Source organism: Oncorhynchus kisutch, linkage group LG13, assembly GCF_002021735.2.
Source record: "Oncorhynchus kisutch isolate 150728-3 linkage group LG13, Okis_V2, whole genome shotgun sequence".
In the NCBI taxonomy this organism is placed as follows: Eukaryota; Metazoa; Chordata; class Actinopteri; order Salmoniformes; family Salmonidae; genus Oncorhynchus; species Oncorhynchus kisutch.
Genome location: NC_034186.2, coordinates 71,204,646 through 71,219,645, shown reverse-complemented (window position 1 = coordinate 71,219,645; position 15,000 = coordinate 71,204,646). Strand labels below are relative to the sequence as shown.

At 43.8% G+C, this 15,000-nt stretch overlaps 1 protein-coding gene across 4 annotated transcripts in view; it reads left to right on the top strand.

Annotated features, from left to right (window-relative positions):
* Nucleotides 1–342: 342 nt before the first annotated feature.
* LOC116353127 (ETS domain-containing transcription factor ERF-like) overlaps nucleotides 343–15,000 on the top strand; it is a 52,402-nt gene continuing 37,744 nt past the window's right edge. For 2 of the 4 annotated variants that reach the window (XM_031787116.1, XM_031787114.1), the window contains exons 1-2: nucleotides 343–1,307; nucleotides 5,139–5,287. The gene's annotated coding sequence lies outside the window, so the exon portion shown is untranslated. The remainder of the gene's footprint in view (nucleotides 1,308–5,138; nucleotides 5,288–15,000) is intronic. The other 2 variants (XM_031787117.1, XM_031787115.1) reach the window with 1 other exon arrangement.

Here is a 15,000-nt window from a genome sequence, read left to right as displayed (position 1 = left end):
ACTGCACCTCTCTGCACTCGAGTGAGTTCCATAGGTTTACCTAATTGATTATTAAGTAGCTGATTGGGGATCAATTAAGTAATTAAAGTTGGTTAGGGCAGAGTCGATTGCTGGCATGGGACTGAGGACGTGCATTCAAGTGTGTGTGTGGTATAGCATAGCGCTACAGCCTTGCTTTTGCAGCCCTACATGTCTTTTTACTCATGTTAGTAATTGTGGTGTATAAAGTGATATTTGGGGAATTATGTCCCATAGAGACATTTACCTACGCCCTTAATTGAATGTTGGATGTGTGGTAAGAGGAAATAAATGGCCGTTGACTGGGAAAGTGAATGATACTGTATCTTAATATCTTCACCTTTTCTTTGACCTATTATGTTGAATTCCCTCTAGAAATATGGCTGTGGTGGTGGCTTATGCTTTTTTAACCTAGGCATCATCTGGCATTAAATCTGTACAGGAGTAGTGAGGATTCAGTCTGAAAGAATAGTGAGGGGAGCGAATATGTGAAGGGATAGAATAACGACCGAGAACGATGATTGGCGGTGTCACTGAGTGCACAATAGTACATTTGGGGGGTTTATTCTACGTCTTCCATATGGGCACACACTGGTTGAATCAACGTTGTTTCCACGTAATTTCAAAGAAATTGCGTTGAACCAACGTGGAATAGACGTTGAATTGACGACATTGGGTTAAGCCTATCCGGGAATATGTTAGCGGTGCAAAATAGCCCAATACTTTGTTAATTGACGCATAATTGCACGGTTGAGTAGAAAAAAATGGACAAAGATTTTGGTAAAATAGAGGAAGGGTGAGAAAGTATATGTGGCTAACCAGTGAGGAGGTAAGATAGAGGGGCTCCTCTTGTGGCGGCGCGACTGAAAAGAAGAGCGTGAAAGGAAAAACACACACATACACACAGTCAAACTCGTGCACACACACACACAAAGACACACACACACACAAACCTCATATACGAAACACAGGAGCGGAAACGGGTCGAATCCTACTTCAAATTCTCTTTCCTCTCGGCTTGTCGACCGGGGAAAACAAACCGACCCGAGGCACAGCGAATGGGGATTTACTAATTAACTACTTACACACAGAGAGATGCACACCTCCTCCGCTCCCTCCCTCCCTCTGTCAGTTCCCTCGGTCGAGGTTGTTAGTGTAGTGCTGCTTCCACGGTCCCCGGCTCGGTGCGCTACTGGAACAAACGCCTGGAGAGTGATCTCAGACCTAGGTAGACTGCTCACGCTTTGGCTGTTGAAAGAATACTGAACTACTGGGCAAAGACACTTGAGGTATGTCATCGTCTTTATAACGCCATATCTTTGGCCGTCAAATGCTTTAGTTTTAGAAAAGTATATGATTGTTTGTTAGATTTTGGATATGTGTTTTCTTTTATGAGTTTACTTTTTGTTGTGTTGTCAAGTGACTGAAACCAATATTATTGGGATTTTATTAGTAGTATTATTATTGTTATTAGGCTGAGCTTTTAAATGCTACTTTAGATTCGATTCGATTAACTATCCTATATCACTGTTTATTTTAGTTTTGATAATTCCTAGTTGACTTCCAGTCTGCATATAGTAGCCTACCTGAAATAGTGAACAAATTGTAAATAGGCTAGTTTTGGGGGGATCACATTTGAGTCTCCCGTCTTCACCAGCCCAGCATGCATGTGAGACCACTGCTGCTCTCCCGTCTTGCGGAGGGGGAAGTTGTCTCCCGCGCAGAGCTGTCTGTGCTGGCCCGGATTAGCCGTTAAGTGTCTCTATTTGTTAACGCTTTACGTCTAACCCTCACCTCCACACCACAGTATCAATCAGTCAATTAAACAGGCACTCACACGGCTAGCAAGAGGCGTCTAATGTCGGCTATGCGCCGCCTGGGCTGTGTGTGTGTATCTCTCTATCTGTCTGTATGAGTGACCCAGCCTAATTTACCTTCACAAAGTGTATGTAATGTTTGGCCGCGGATGCATTTGTCTTTGTGTCATCTTTTTCACGCTCTGGTGAGCCAGGATGCAAATACATGTAACATGCAAGGGAAACTGTGATTTTGGCAGACCCATTCATCATTGCGCGAGTAGACGTTTGCGGATGATTATAACAAAACGGTTGGGTATCCAAAATCAGACCTAAAGTTTGTGTTTCAGGCTTTAGATAATACCCCCACATGTTTACAATGCTGTTATTTGTTGTGATAGGGACACCATATAGTTGAAAATAAAATATTCAAATTTGAATGTTCACATGATTTAAAAAAAATAAAAATAATAACATGTTTATTAGAATATAATCGACTATAATATTATTTTATTTTACGAGTATCACAGGAAGTTCAAAGTCGTCTTGTGCGGAAACATAAACAGTTTCAATAAGTGGTATTGTGACTTTATTTGCTTTTGTGTGTGTGCGCTTTCATGTTAGCCTGGATGGGAGTTGGAGATGCTGATCACGGGTTACCTGGCTGCGATATAGACGCAGAGAAAACCCTCAAATCTTTTGGAATAATCTAGCCTCTGCTTGACTTGACTTGCCCCCCCCCCCAAAAAAAATGTTGTTTACCCTGGTGAAACGTTGATGCATATTTATGGGCGCCGTGGGTTACCTTATCAATTATTTGTGCCAGTACATTTCTAGATAAACAGTGTTTATAAATCAATAGATGCATGTAACTATTCCAGATTAAGAGATAGATCAATAGGTCCACCTAACCCGACCGAATGTTTATTTTTTTCTCTGTTCAATTATTCAGTATATCATCTAACTTTGCACAACTTTGCCACTGCTCACAAGCATCTACTGTGAGTTGCTGAGTTCAAGGCTTAAATTAAAGTTGTCTTCATTTTAATAGACTATAGGGCTGCTCTTCTAATCGTCTGCATTGCTATTACTATGATATAGACCTAACAATGGTGACGAGAATGACAATGCGGTGCATATTGAATAATCATAATAATAATGATAAGAGCTGAATAATAATAATAATAATCTATTTAATTTAATTCAGCATCAATTACGAAAAATAGTGTACAGAAAGAGTTATAACAGTGCAGATTTTTATCCATGAAAAAAGGAAGTCAGAAAGCTGTGTTAAGGATATATTTTTGAACGACTAAATGCCCGAAATTGTGAAACCAAAAAATTCCCCTGCACTTTCACTTACTGTATTCCACTTTTTTTTAAATATTCTATGTATATTGTTCACTTAGAAAGTTACATTATTTCTGTACATTTTTGTTTTGTCTTTTGTAGTTTTGTCTTGGTTTAGTTTTGTCTTGGTTTAGTTTTGCAGTGCTTAGGTGGAAGTCTCAAACCTCATTTTCTCTCATCTCCAAACTGACCATTCATTTAATTATTTCCGCGGTTTGTGCCGCCTATTCCCGGCTGCCTCTATCTTTCACTTATCAGTATTTGGTAGAAATACTTCCGACATTAAATGGCATTTGGGGAAATCTCTCCCCACATCACTCACCCTGCCCTCCCTCCCCCCCTCGTCTTGAATTTGGGCTAGAAGTTCTTCACCTGTCCAATTAGGCTACATTTGTTGTAAGCTATCGGTGATTTTAGTTTAGGTTGTTTCTAACTTAATTCGAATCGATTAAATAAATGAATAATAAATAACAATTTCTCACATTTTGGTAGGCCTATTTGTGTGCCGTTATGGCAAACACGTAGGCTATTATAATTATTAGTGGTGGTAGTAGTAGTAGGCTAGTATTATTAGTATTATCATTAGTATTAGTATTATTACATTTTAATATATTGCAATAATGACAGATGTAATTGTTACAACGTTAAAACGGTATTTTACAAAATAATACATTCTAATCCCATAATTTCTGATACAAAACTAATATGTAAAGGCATACAACAATATAATATGTCGACAATGAACTCCAAAATGAACTATTACATTTTAAATATATTATATTCTTCAATTACCAATTTAAAGTATGTCGCCCACAAAATGCCTGCACATGCAGTTGTCCAAAAAGTCTGTCATATCGAGCTGCCGTCTCGCCTGGCTTTAACGTGACCTGTTGAGGTCAATATCGTCATGTTAATCAATCCACTGAGGGAAAATGCATAATCTGACATTTCTCCACTTCTAAAGGCTGAATTTTCCTCTGATATTTCTGGATATTTTCTTGATATTTTTTCCATACATATAACACCTTACATATAGGAGCCATTTCACATATATGAAACTTTGAATACACAAAGGGGAATGATAATATATTTAAATTCAGGAAATGCATTTGTAGAATTATAGCAAGTTTTGAAGGTCAAACATTTGCCCATGCATGGCACCGCTATTCACCTTCTCATTTATTTCAGGCTCGATACCAGTGTTTTGAAAGCCTCGTAGTTGAATGTTGCTTCTCAGCCACAATCTACGTTCTAATGCTAATAGCGCCATCAAATATTCGGGGTAAAACGCCTCGGCCTACTTGGAAATGAGCGCCGTGTGGTTTGATTTCTGAAAACGTTATTATCCTTAATGTCTTGCATCTGGAAGCTAATTTGGTATGATCAAAGTGCAGCTAGTTAGTACGGTCAATACAGTGTCGAGGAAGGCAAGCGCCCTGTCGATAGTGTATGAGACGCTAGGAGGCCCACTTCAGTGATGATGCGCGGCATTCAATTCCAGGGAATACTCGTTGCCTGAGCCAGTAGGCTACCCCTGTCTCATCTCACCAGTCCACCCGTCTCCTCTCCTCTCGCCATGACAGTCAAGAGTAAATAAGGTGATTGATCGGATGGGTGGAGTGGTTCCACCTGTCATTGTGCTCTTCTGTGATGTAGAGGCTGAAGTGGCCCTCCCGGACACAACTCAAGTCCCAGGGACGGTTCTGTTCAACTGGAAGAAAGCACGAATCTCTTCCACTTTGTCGTGTGTTTGATTATTTCTTCCCCAAGAGTGTCTTCTCTTTTGGGGAAGCACTAGGCCATGATGAGGCAAATTCATAGCCAACATGACGTGGGGTTGGTGTTGGACGTGGTTATAGGGCCAACAACAGGCTACATATGGAATTAGCCTTATCTCGTTAATGAACTAAAATACATGTATTATTTAAATGGGTTAAATCACAAATAAGTTGAACGGAACTATTTATTTTTTAGTGTACCATCACTTATAGTGCGACGCGGGACTTCCCTCGTCTCTCCGTCCAGAACCAGCGCAGCCCAGAGAGGTCCAGTTCAGTGCGGTGTTTGGAATTCGGGCTTCGGCCTCAGGTGCATCTCTGAGGCGGGGCGACGCGGGAGTCCAGGTTGGTGGCAGCCCGCTCCATTGATGACAATACCCCTTCTAGCTTTTCAGTTAAGACTACTGTCTCTCACTAACTGAATGTATTTACCAATGTTTATCCAAAAGGAATCATGTTTTTGATGTTTCAACTTGTTGCTTTATTATTAAACTATATGACTGAAATAGACCTATTGACAATACTTGTTATCATGTCAATAAAACATTATAGCTAAGCATTTGCAAAAAGGGAAAGTAAAATGATTTTCTCATTATAATTGAACCAATGTGACTGCACCTCATACTGAATGGGTTTCACAATGCCCTTTGAGCTTTGATCAGCACTGTCTGCCTAAAGTGATAAGCTCAATAGTGAATAAAAGCAAGATATCGAAGCCATTTTGTTTCGTATGTTATAAGAGAAAAACGTAGTTCTCTTGACCTGATTGTATAATGCAGTTAGGGTAGCAGAGCTCAAAATACCTATAACCTCTCTTCAATGCATACAGTTATCCCCATACATACTGCACCTATAGGACAATTGAAGGACTATTCAGTCCCTCTCCCTGTGTCTATCTCTCCCCCCCCCCTGTCTCCTCTACCCCCTCCCTTTCCCTCATCTCTTTCTCCTCGCCCCCCTACCACTGTCCTCTCTCCCCAGCACACCTGGTAACTACAAACTTGTACACAATAATAACAGCGAGATGTATCCATCTATCTCTCTATCTGGCCTGTCTGCAGTTAGTGGAGTGGCTGAGAGACTCGCAGGCGTGAAAGGTCAGTTAATCGATGGCACACAATTTGACAAATCCCAGCGACTCTTATCATCCACACGGCGTTTAGGGCCAAAGGAGAGGAGAACCGCAGAGATAAATGTTTAATCCTGACTGGAGAAAGAGAGAAAGAAGAGAGCGAGAAGAGGAGAGAGCGAGTGAGGGAGGCAGAGACAAAGAAAGAGGGGAGGAGAGGGAGAGAGAAAGCGGGAGGTAGAAAGAGAGGGAGAGGTAAAGAGAGAGAGAGAGAGAGAGAGAGGGAGGGAGAGGGAGAGAGAGAGAGGTAGAGAAAGGGGGAGAGAGAAGCGATAGGGGGAGAGAGAGAGAAAGCGAGAGGGGGAGAGAGAGAGAGAGAAAGAGAGAGGGCAGAGAGAAAGAGAGAGGGGCAGAGAGAAAGAGAGAGGGGCAGAGAGAAAGAGAGAGGGGGAGAGAGAAAGAGAGGGGGAGAGGGAGAGAAAGAGAGAGGGGGAGAGAGAGAGAGAGGGGAGAGAGAGAAAGAGAGAGGGGGAGAGAGAGAAAGAGAGAGGGGCAGAGAGAAAGAGGGGGAGAGAGAAAGAGAGGGGAGAGGGAGAGAAAGAGAGAGAGAAAGAGAGAGGGGGGAGAGAGAAAGAGAGAGGGGAGAGAGAGAAAGAGAGAGGGGGAGAGAGAGAAAGAGAGAGGGGAAGAGAGAGGGAGAGAAAATAGGAAAGTAAATGGGTTACAGCAAATGGGCGTTGAAGTTGTAAGTGGAGGGACATAGCAACATGGACATAGCACATGGACATAGCATCATGGACATAGCAACATGGACATAGCAACATGGACATAGCATCATGGACATAGCATCATGGACATAGCAACATGGACATAGCAACATGGACATAGCAACATGGACATAGCAACATGGACATAGCAACATGGACATAGCCACATGGACATAGCATCATGGACATAGCCACATGGACATAGCATCATGGACATAGCATCATGGACATAGCCACATGGACATAGCATCATGGACATAGCAACATGGACATAGCAACATGGACATAGCAACATGGACATAGCAACATGGACATAGCAACATGGACATAGCCACATGGACATAGCATCATGGACATAGCCACATGGACATAGCATCATGGACATAGCAACATGGACATAGCCACATGGACATAGCCACATGGACATAGCCACATGGACATAGCATCATGGACATAGCAACATGGACATAGCCACATGGACATAACATCATGGACATAGCCACATGGACATAGCCACATGGACATAGCCACATGGACATAGCCTCATGGACATAGCCTCATGGACATAGCATCATGGACATAGCATCATGGACATAGCCACATGGACATAGCATCATGGACATAGCATCATGGACATAGCATCATGGACATAGCCACATGGACATAGCATCATGGACATAGCATCATGGACATAGCATCATGGACATAGCCACATGGACATAGCATCATGGACATAGCCACATGGACATAGCCACATGGACATAGCATCATGGACATAGCATCATGGACATAGCATCATGGACATAGCCACATGGACATAGCCTCATGGACATAGCATCATGGACATAGCCACATGGACATAGCCTCATGGACATAGCCACATGGACATAGCCTCATGGACATAGCCACATGGACATAGCCTCATGGACATAGCCACATGGACATAGCATCATGGACATAGCATCATGGACATAGCATCATGGACATAGCCACATGGACATAGCATCATGGACATAGCCACATGGACATAGCATCATGGACATAGCCACATGGACATAGCCACATGGACATAGCATCATGGGCATAGCCACATGGACATAGCATCATGGACATAGCCACATGGACATAGCATCATGGACATAGCCACATGGACATAGCATCATGGACATAGCATCATGGACATAGCATCATGGACATAGCAACAGGGCCATATCTACTTCTACATTATATTCACACAGAGAAAGATAACCGATTCAAGCTCTTTCTAAATGTTTCTTGGATTAATTTGGACAGGAAGAGTATACTTAGCAGTTATGGTTTTGACCTTATTTTTGGCAGCTTGTGTAAACTTAGTAGAGAGTTAATGTGTAAAGTTGAAAAAAGCAAACCTTGTATGATTGGCAGATTTCTGAAGCACTCATGGGGCAGTAGGATGTTAGTCCAACAATAAGACCGAGCAACAAAGAGGAAAATGAGCTTTAGAACACAAAGCTAGTCGGAGACTTTCCTTCGTTTTGAACTTTTTTTAAAAGTGGCAGTGGTTTAGAAATGGACCCACTTTCTCTGTCCTCACGCCCTTGAGAAGAATGTCTAAACTATAGCATTGCCTCAGTTGATAAACCTTCTGCTCTTTGAAAGGACTTAATGAAATTGCTCAACCCAAGTTCATTTTATTTAGGGGGTTTCTTTCGCTGAGTCATAATTATCGCTTTGACAGTGATGTCAAAAAACATTAATGCTTTAGTGGACTTTGATAATGGCTAATCCTTATGCGTGAAATGCATACTGCTCTTTCTATCCAGACATTGACACAGATGGACTGATGGTGGAGAGAATACAGTAAGAGAGACTGAGAGATGGCATAGAAAGACAGATGGACTGATGGTGGAGAGAATACAGTAAGAGACTGAGAGATGGCATAGAAAGACAGATGGACTGATGGTGGAGAGAATACAGTAAGAGACTGAGAGATGGCATAGAAAGACAGATGGACTGATGGTGGAGAGAATACAGTAAGAGACAGAGATGGCATAGAAAGACAGATGGACTGAGGGTGGAGAGAGACTGAGAGATGGCATAGAAAGACAGATGGACTGAGGGTGGAGAGAGACTGAGAGATGGCATAGAAAGACAGATGGACTGATGGTGGAGAGAGACTGAGAGATGGCATAGAAAGACATATGGACTGATGGTGGAGAGAGACTGAGAGATGGCATAGAAAGACAGATGGACTGATGGTGGAGAGAGACTGAGAGATGGCATAGAAAGACAGATGGACTGATGGTGGAGAGAGACTGAGAGATGGCATAGAAAGACCGATGGTTGGAGAGGAAAAAACAAGAGACCGCGGATAGAAAGACAGACAGACAGACACAGAGACAGACAAAGAGCAGACCATCCACCAGACAGACTGACTTCCAGACTGTGCTACTGTGTGTGACTGAGGGAGCTGCTTGGCCGAGCATCCAGACACACGCTCATGTCCCTTCCCGCCGTCTCAATACGAGCTCAATGTAATTCGATTGAGATTAGTCGCACTGGCATGACAGCAGATCCCTAGTATTGCCAAAGCACTTAGGAGGCAATGACAGGCCCACATCGATGGGTGCTAACACACACACACACACACACACACACACACACACACACACACACACACACACACACACACACACACACACACTCCAACATGCCATGCAGGCAAGACAGAGAGACAGTGAGAGAGAAGGAAAAAGAAGGAGAGAGGGAAAGAGGGAAAGAGCTCATAACTGGCAAAACATTAACGACTGTCAAGAAGAAGCAGTGGGCAAGAACTGTAAAGAGTGTAAACGAAATGGTAAGGGTGTTGGAGAACAGATGAGGTGGGTGGGGTAAGATGTGTGACTCAGACAGAGAGAGAGAGGAGGTGGGTGGGGTAAGATGTGTGACTCAGACAGAGAGAGAGAGGAGGTGGGTGGGGTAAGATGGGGGACTCAGACAGAGAGAGATGGGTGGGGTAAGATGGGGGACTCAGACAGAGAGAGATGAGGTGGGTAAGATGGGGGACACAGACAGAGAGAGATGAGATGGGTAAGATGGGGGACTCAGACAGAGAGAGATGAGGTGGGTAAGATGGGGGACTCAGACAGAGAGAGATGAGATGGGTAAGATGGGGGACTCAGACAGAGAGAGATGAGGTGGGTGGGGTAAGATGGGTGACTCAGACAGAGAGAGATGAGGTGGGTTGGGTAAAATGGGTGACTCAGACAGAGAGATGAGGTGGGTGAGGTAAGATGGGTGACACAGACAGACAGAGAGAGTGACTCAGAGAGAGCGAGGATGAAGACGAGTGTATATAAGTGATGTACGGGAAGAGGGGAGATTTACTAGGAGAGATTGTTAAGTCAACATGTCCTGGGTCAGTCATTAATCCGATTTAACAGCAATTAAGGTGAGACTGATTCCTTCCTAGAGAGGAGGGGGAATCAGAGAGAGAGAAAGGGAGGGAGGAGAATGAGAGGTGGTAGGTGGGAACCACCACACTCCACATAATACAGCTCTATTCTCAATAGTCAGCTATAATCAAAACTATGACCTTGTAAACAGGCGGTAGACATAGGCCGGGATTCAACCCGATCACGCTTTGTCCTCAATGCACGTTGTAAAGGTAATGTCCCTGCGTAAGCAGAGACCACATTCACGGTAAACTCTGCATACGTTGAATCCCGGTCTTCCATTGTCACGACTTCTGCCGAAGTCCATGCCTCTCCTTGTTCGGGCGGCGGTCGACGTCTTCGGTCTTCTAGCCATCGCCGATCCATTTTTCATTTTCCATTTGTCTTGTCTTGTTTTCCCACACACCTGGTTCTCATTTCCCTTATTATGTGTTGTGTATTTAACCCTCTGTTTCCCCCATGTCTTTGTGTGGTATTGTTTATTCTGTTTCATGTTATGTGCACGTTAGTCTGTTGTGCTGGGTTATGTTAACCCGTATTGTTTATTCTGTTTCATGTTATTTGCACGTTAGTCTGTTGTGCTGGGTTATGTTAACCCGAATTGTTATTTCGTGTTCACTTTGCCGTGTGCTTTTGGTTCGCCTAAATAAAAGGCTCCGTTGGCTACCCAATATCTGCTCTCCTGCACCTGACTCCCTTACAGTCATATACGCATACCTGACATCCATCTAATACAGTGATGTAGGAGGTGGAGGGGCAATCTCTTTCTACTGAAGGTGAGAAAGAGGAGAGAGGAGGGTAACTCTGGTGCATATAGATGAAAAGTAGGCCCTTTCCCCCCTCTCCTTCCTCCTTCCCCCTCTCCACCCTCAGCCCCCAGCCGTCGTGCTCTGCTCTCTGGGTTGTGTTGTTCCAGATGTGTATCGGGGTCCTGGGGTGGACAGAGGGCCCCGTCGTCCCTGTAGCATTGGTGCGTCTATTGGGAGATTGTGGTCCTGATAGCACTCCCGCCTGACATATACACAACAGAACATAAATCACACACACACAGAGACACATAGATGCACACTCACGCTTTATCTCTCACTCAGCACACCTCAGATAGGAGCCAGCTCTGCAGAGAGAGCGAGGGAGAGAGAGAGAGAGAACAGGGTTGCTAAGTAGGGGAAAGGGTTTGAGATGATCTGTATTGCTTGGTTCCTTGTTCTCGTTGTGTCTATCTACTGTAACTGGTGTTTACTCACAGTCTTAATGAGAAAGTTGTTGGCTTGAATTGGATTCGGTTGCATGATGTTTGAGATTTAAATGAAGTTGTACCATTATTTACCATCCTTAAAACAACCATAACACACCATTAGGGCTGCACAGAATGGCCAGCGCATTGAGATATACAGGGTTCTCATTCCCATTCTATGGGTATACATTCTATCCTATGGGCCACCCAGTCCATGTATGATACCCCCAGTAGCAGTGCGTGGGTCAAATCACTGGAGAAGCCAATCCAGAAAAAAAAGTAATATTACAATCTCTGTGTTGTGATAATTGTGTTGTTTGCTCTATAACCCGTGAGTTCATGTGCTTTGACACTGTTTATAGGCCCAAGGCCGAGACAATAAGAAGACACAGTGGCAGAATAAATTCAACCACACAATTGTTTCATCACAAAACAAGAGAGCAACATCTGTCTGGTGAGGTCCACGAAACAAATTGCATGTAACAAAGTTACATGACCTACAGCAGGGTCAAGCAAGGTAACGTTTCCCACATTTTTGGACTACTGAACAACTATTGATTTAGAACAGCGGACTGCAGGTCCCAAAGAAAACAGGAGCCTCCACTATTCCAGCACCATTTCAACTTCAACATCATCAAATCACCTATGCTTAATCTAATATAGTTACAACTAAAAGATACCGAAAACAATTTAGTCCAATCAACATAAGCTAAATATCATGTGGCTGTCCATGGTACTGATTTCTCTCTCTCTCTCTCTGTGTGTGTGCAAGTAGAAAAAATCATGTTGACTGACCCTACTGGTAGAGAAACACCAATGCCATCCTCCTCTTTCATGTTGCCTAAATGGTCTATGACTGTCATACAGTACACGCTTTTAGTTGTTGTTGTTCTAGGCTACCTGGCTAAAATACTTGCTTACTAGCCTAACTTCCTTTCATGGGCTACGATGTGGCAGGCCAGCTAGTTAACATTAGCATAAAACATCTAGTTACATGTTGAATTTCCATCCTCTCAGGCCAGGGGTGCAATGTCTGAATTTATGGTTGGATCAGAATCACCGTTATAATCATTAGCCAGTATGGAGAATTTAAGTAAAACCACGAGTCTAAATCCATATCTCCATCCATGGATAATTTAGGAAAGGGTCGGTTTAAGTGAGCTAGTTAGCCACCAGAGAACAACAACACAATGAGATGCAACAATTCAACTTTTTTCTGTCAATGCGGTCTAAGGCACTGCATCTCAGTGCAAGAGGCGTCACTACAGACCCTGGCTGTATCACAGTACCGGCTGTATCACATCCGGCCGTGTTTGGGAGTCCCATAGATTGGGAGTCCCATAGGGCGGGGCGCAATTGGCCAAACGTCGTCCAGGTTTGGCCGGGGTAGGCTGTCATTATAAATAAGAATTTGTTCTTAACTGACTTGCCTAGTTAAATAAAGGTTAAATAAAATAATAATAATTCCCTTGCCACTTTTTTTCTGGTGCACCAGGACCATTCACAGTTGAGCTCACATAGTTTAGCTAAACGCTGGTTGGCTAATATTTTATATATTTTTTTATCAAGGCTTACTGGCTTCCCTTTCTTGTTACAATGTCATACTCTTTATGACCAGACAGCATCAGATAGATTTGCTACATATACTGAGACAGAGGAGCCATGTTTCCTTCGCCCAGATGCTTTCTCTGGTGAGATACATCCAGCCTCTTGTGAATTGAAGGAAATGTATGCAACACAGCGAGATGAAAGATAAATTATTATTTTGTATGTTTTTTCTTTTTTGGGGAAGCCTGGCTTCCCTTGGCATCCATGAATACACGCCACTGGATACCCCAGATAGAGAGAGCGTTACATTTGGCCTGTGTTGACAGAGGGAGGTTGTATTGACTGGCTCTTGCAGGGGAGGCGTGTCCCCAGCTCTGTCTCCAAAGCATTTGTGGCGTTTAATACACTGTAGCAGAGGTCTCCCTAACCTGTACACTGCATGCAGCGGCCGTAGGAATCAATATGCACTAGTCTAGACTGAAACGGAGCATCTGACACAGAGTGAAAGAGGGAGTGAGGATGAGAGAGAACGGGGAAGGAAGAGGGAGAGAGAAATAGGAAAGGATATACAGGGAAACAGAGGAAAGGTCAGAGTGAGGGATCCAGGGAGATACAGAAAGGAGACAAAAGGAGAGGAAATTATCAGAGACATGGTTTGAAAAGCATGGAACCAAAGAGAGGAGAGAGAGGGATGGAGAGAGGGGGGGGGGTGGAGTTAGATGGTGAAAGAGAGCAAGCGATAGAGAGATAACAAGAGAGCGCCGTCAGTGGCTGAAAGAGACATTAAGCCAAGAGAAACAGGGATGGAGACACCAAAAAGAGGAAGACAAGGACACAGAAGAGGATACACACAGGAAGAAAAAAAGACAAGAGAAAGAGAAGGGCGGGAGAGAAATAGAGACAGAGGGAGAGGAAGAGAGGGAGAGAGTGGAGGAAGAGAGCGAGAGAGAGGGAAGAAAAACAGAGAGGGGGGTAAAATTTCCATCAGGTTTTCAATTGGGGTGGATCAATAGTGTATTAGAGCTCACCTTGACCCTGTCTCTCCCCCTTCTCCCTGGCCCCCTTCTCCCTGGGCCAGCACACAGGCCAAACTACTCTCCCTCACAGCAGGGGGCGGAGAGGGGGAGAGATTGCATTACGGCCTCCTTTTCTTGGACCAAAGTGGCAGAAAATGGCACAATAAAAAGAGGGATAGAGGACAGAACGAAAGAGAAATAGAAAAAGGAAAAGTGAGAGTGAGGGAGAGAGAGAGTTGTGGGGTAGAGGTGGTCCATACTGGTTGTTGTGTTGTGTGTGTTGGCAGACAGTGACTATACATGAGGAGATCTGACTGAGGGACATGTAGGCAACAGAGACCATGCATGGGAAATGAAAGCACTGTGGCCATATGGGCTGCAGCTGGTTCTATTTAGGAAAACAGATACATGTGTACTCTGATGCATTCTTCTTGTACAACCTTCACTATATGGCACCATTCTGTTGTATAGGGTTCTGTCTTTACTCTTTTGGACCTCCTGTTGTAGGTTGATTTATTACATACATGGTCTCCATGACATGAATATAATGTTGAGCCAAAAAGCAGTTGATTTGTTGTCTAGACATTATTTTCTGTCTTTACATGTGAGTTTCTGAATCTTATTCTTGGCCTGGCAAACGCACATACACGCACGTGCACGCACGCAAGCACACATCCTCAAACACACACACACACAGTCGACAGGACACACTACATCACAACACGAGGACACAGTACTTCACACCATTTCAGGGGACAGAAGCAGGGGCAGAGGGAGCGAGGGGATGGGGAGCGATTGAATGAAAAAAATTGATCCGGGAATTTAGCATTTAGACACAGTTTACAAAGCGATATAGAGGGGAGGCGCGGGAGCAGAGGGGAATATAGGGGGAGGACACTTAACTTTACTATAGGTCAGCTTTGGCCCAATTGACTAACTGTAACCCCGGCGTAGGTTAGGATGTACTGTAAATACCCGCGTGGTGTAAAT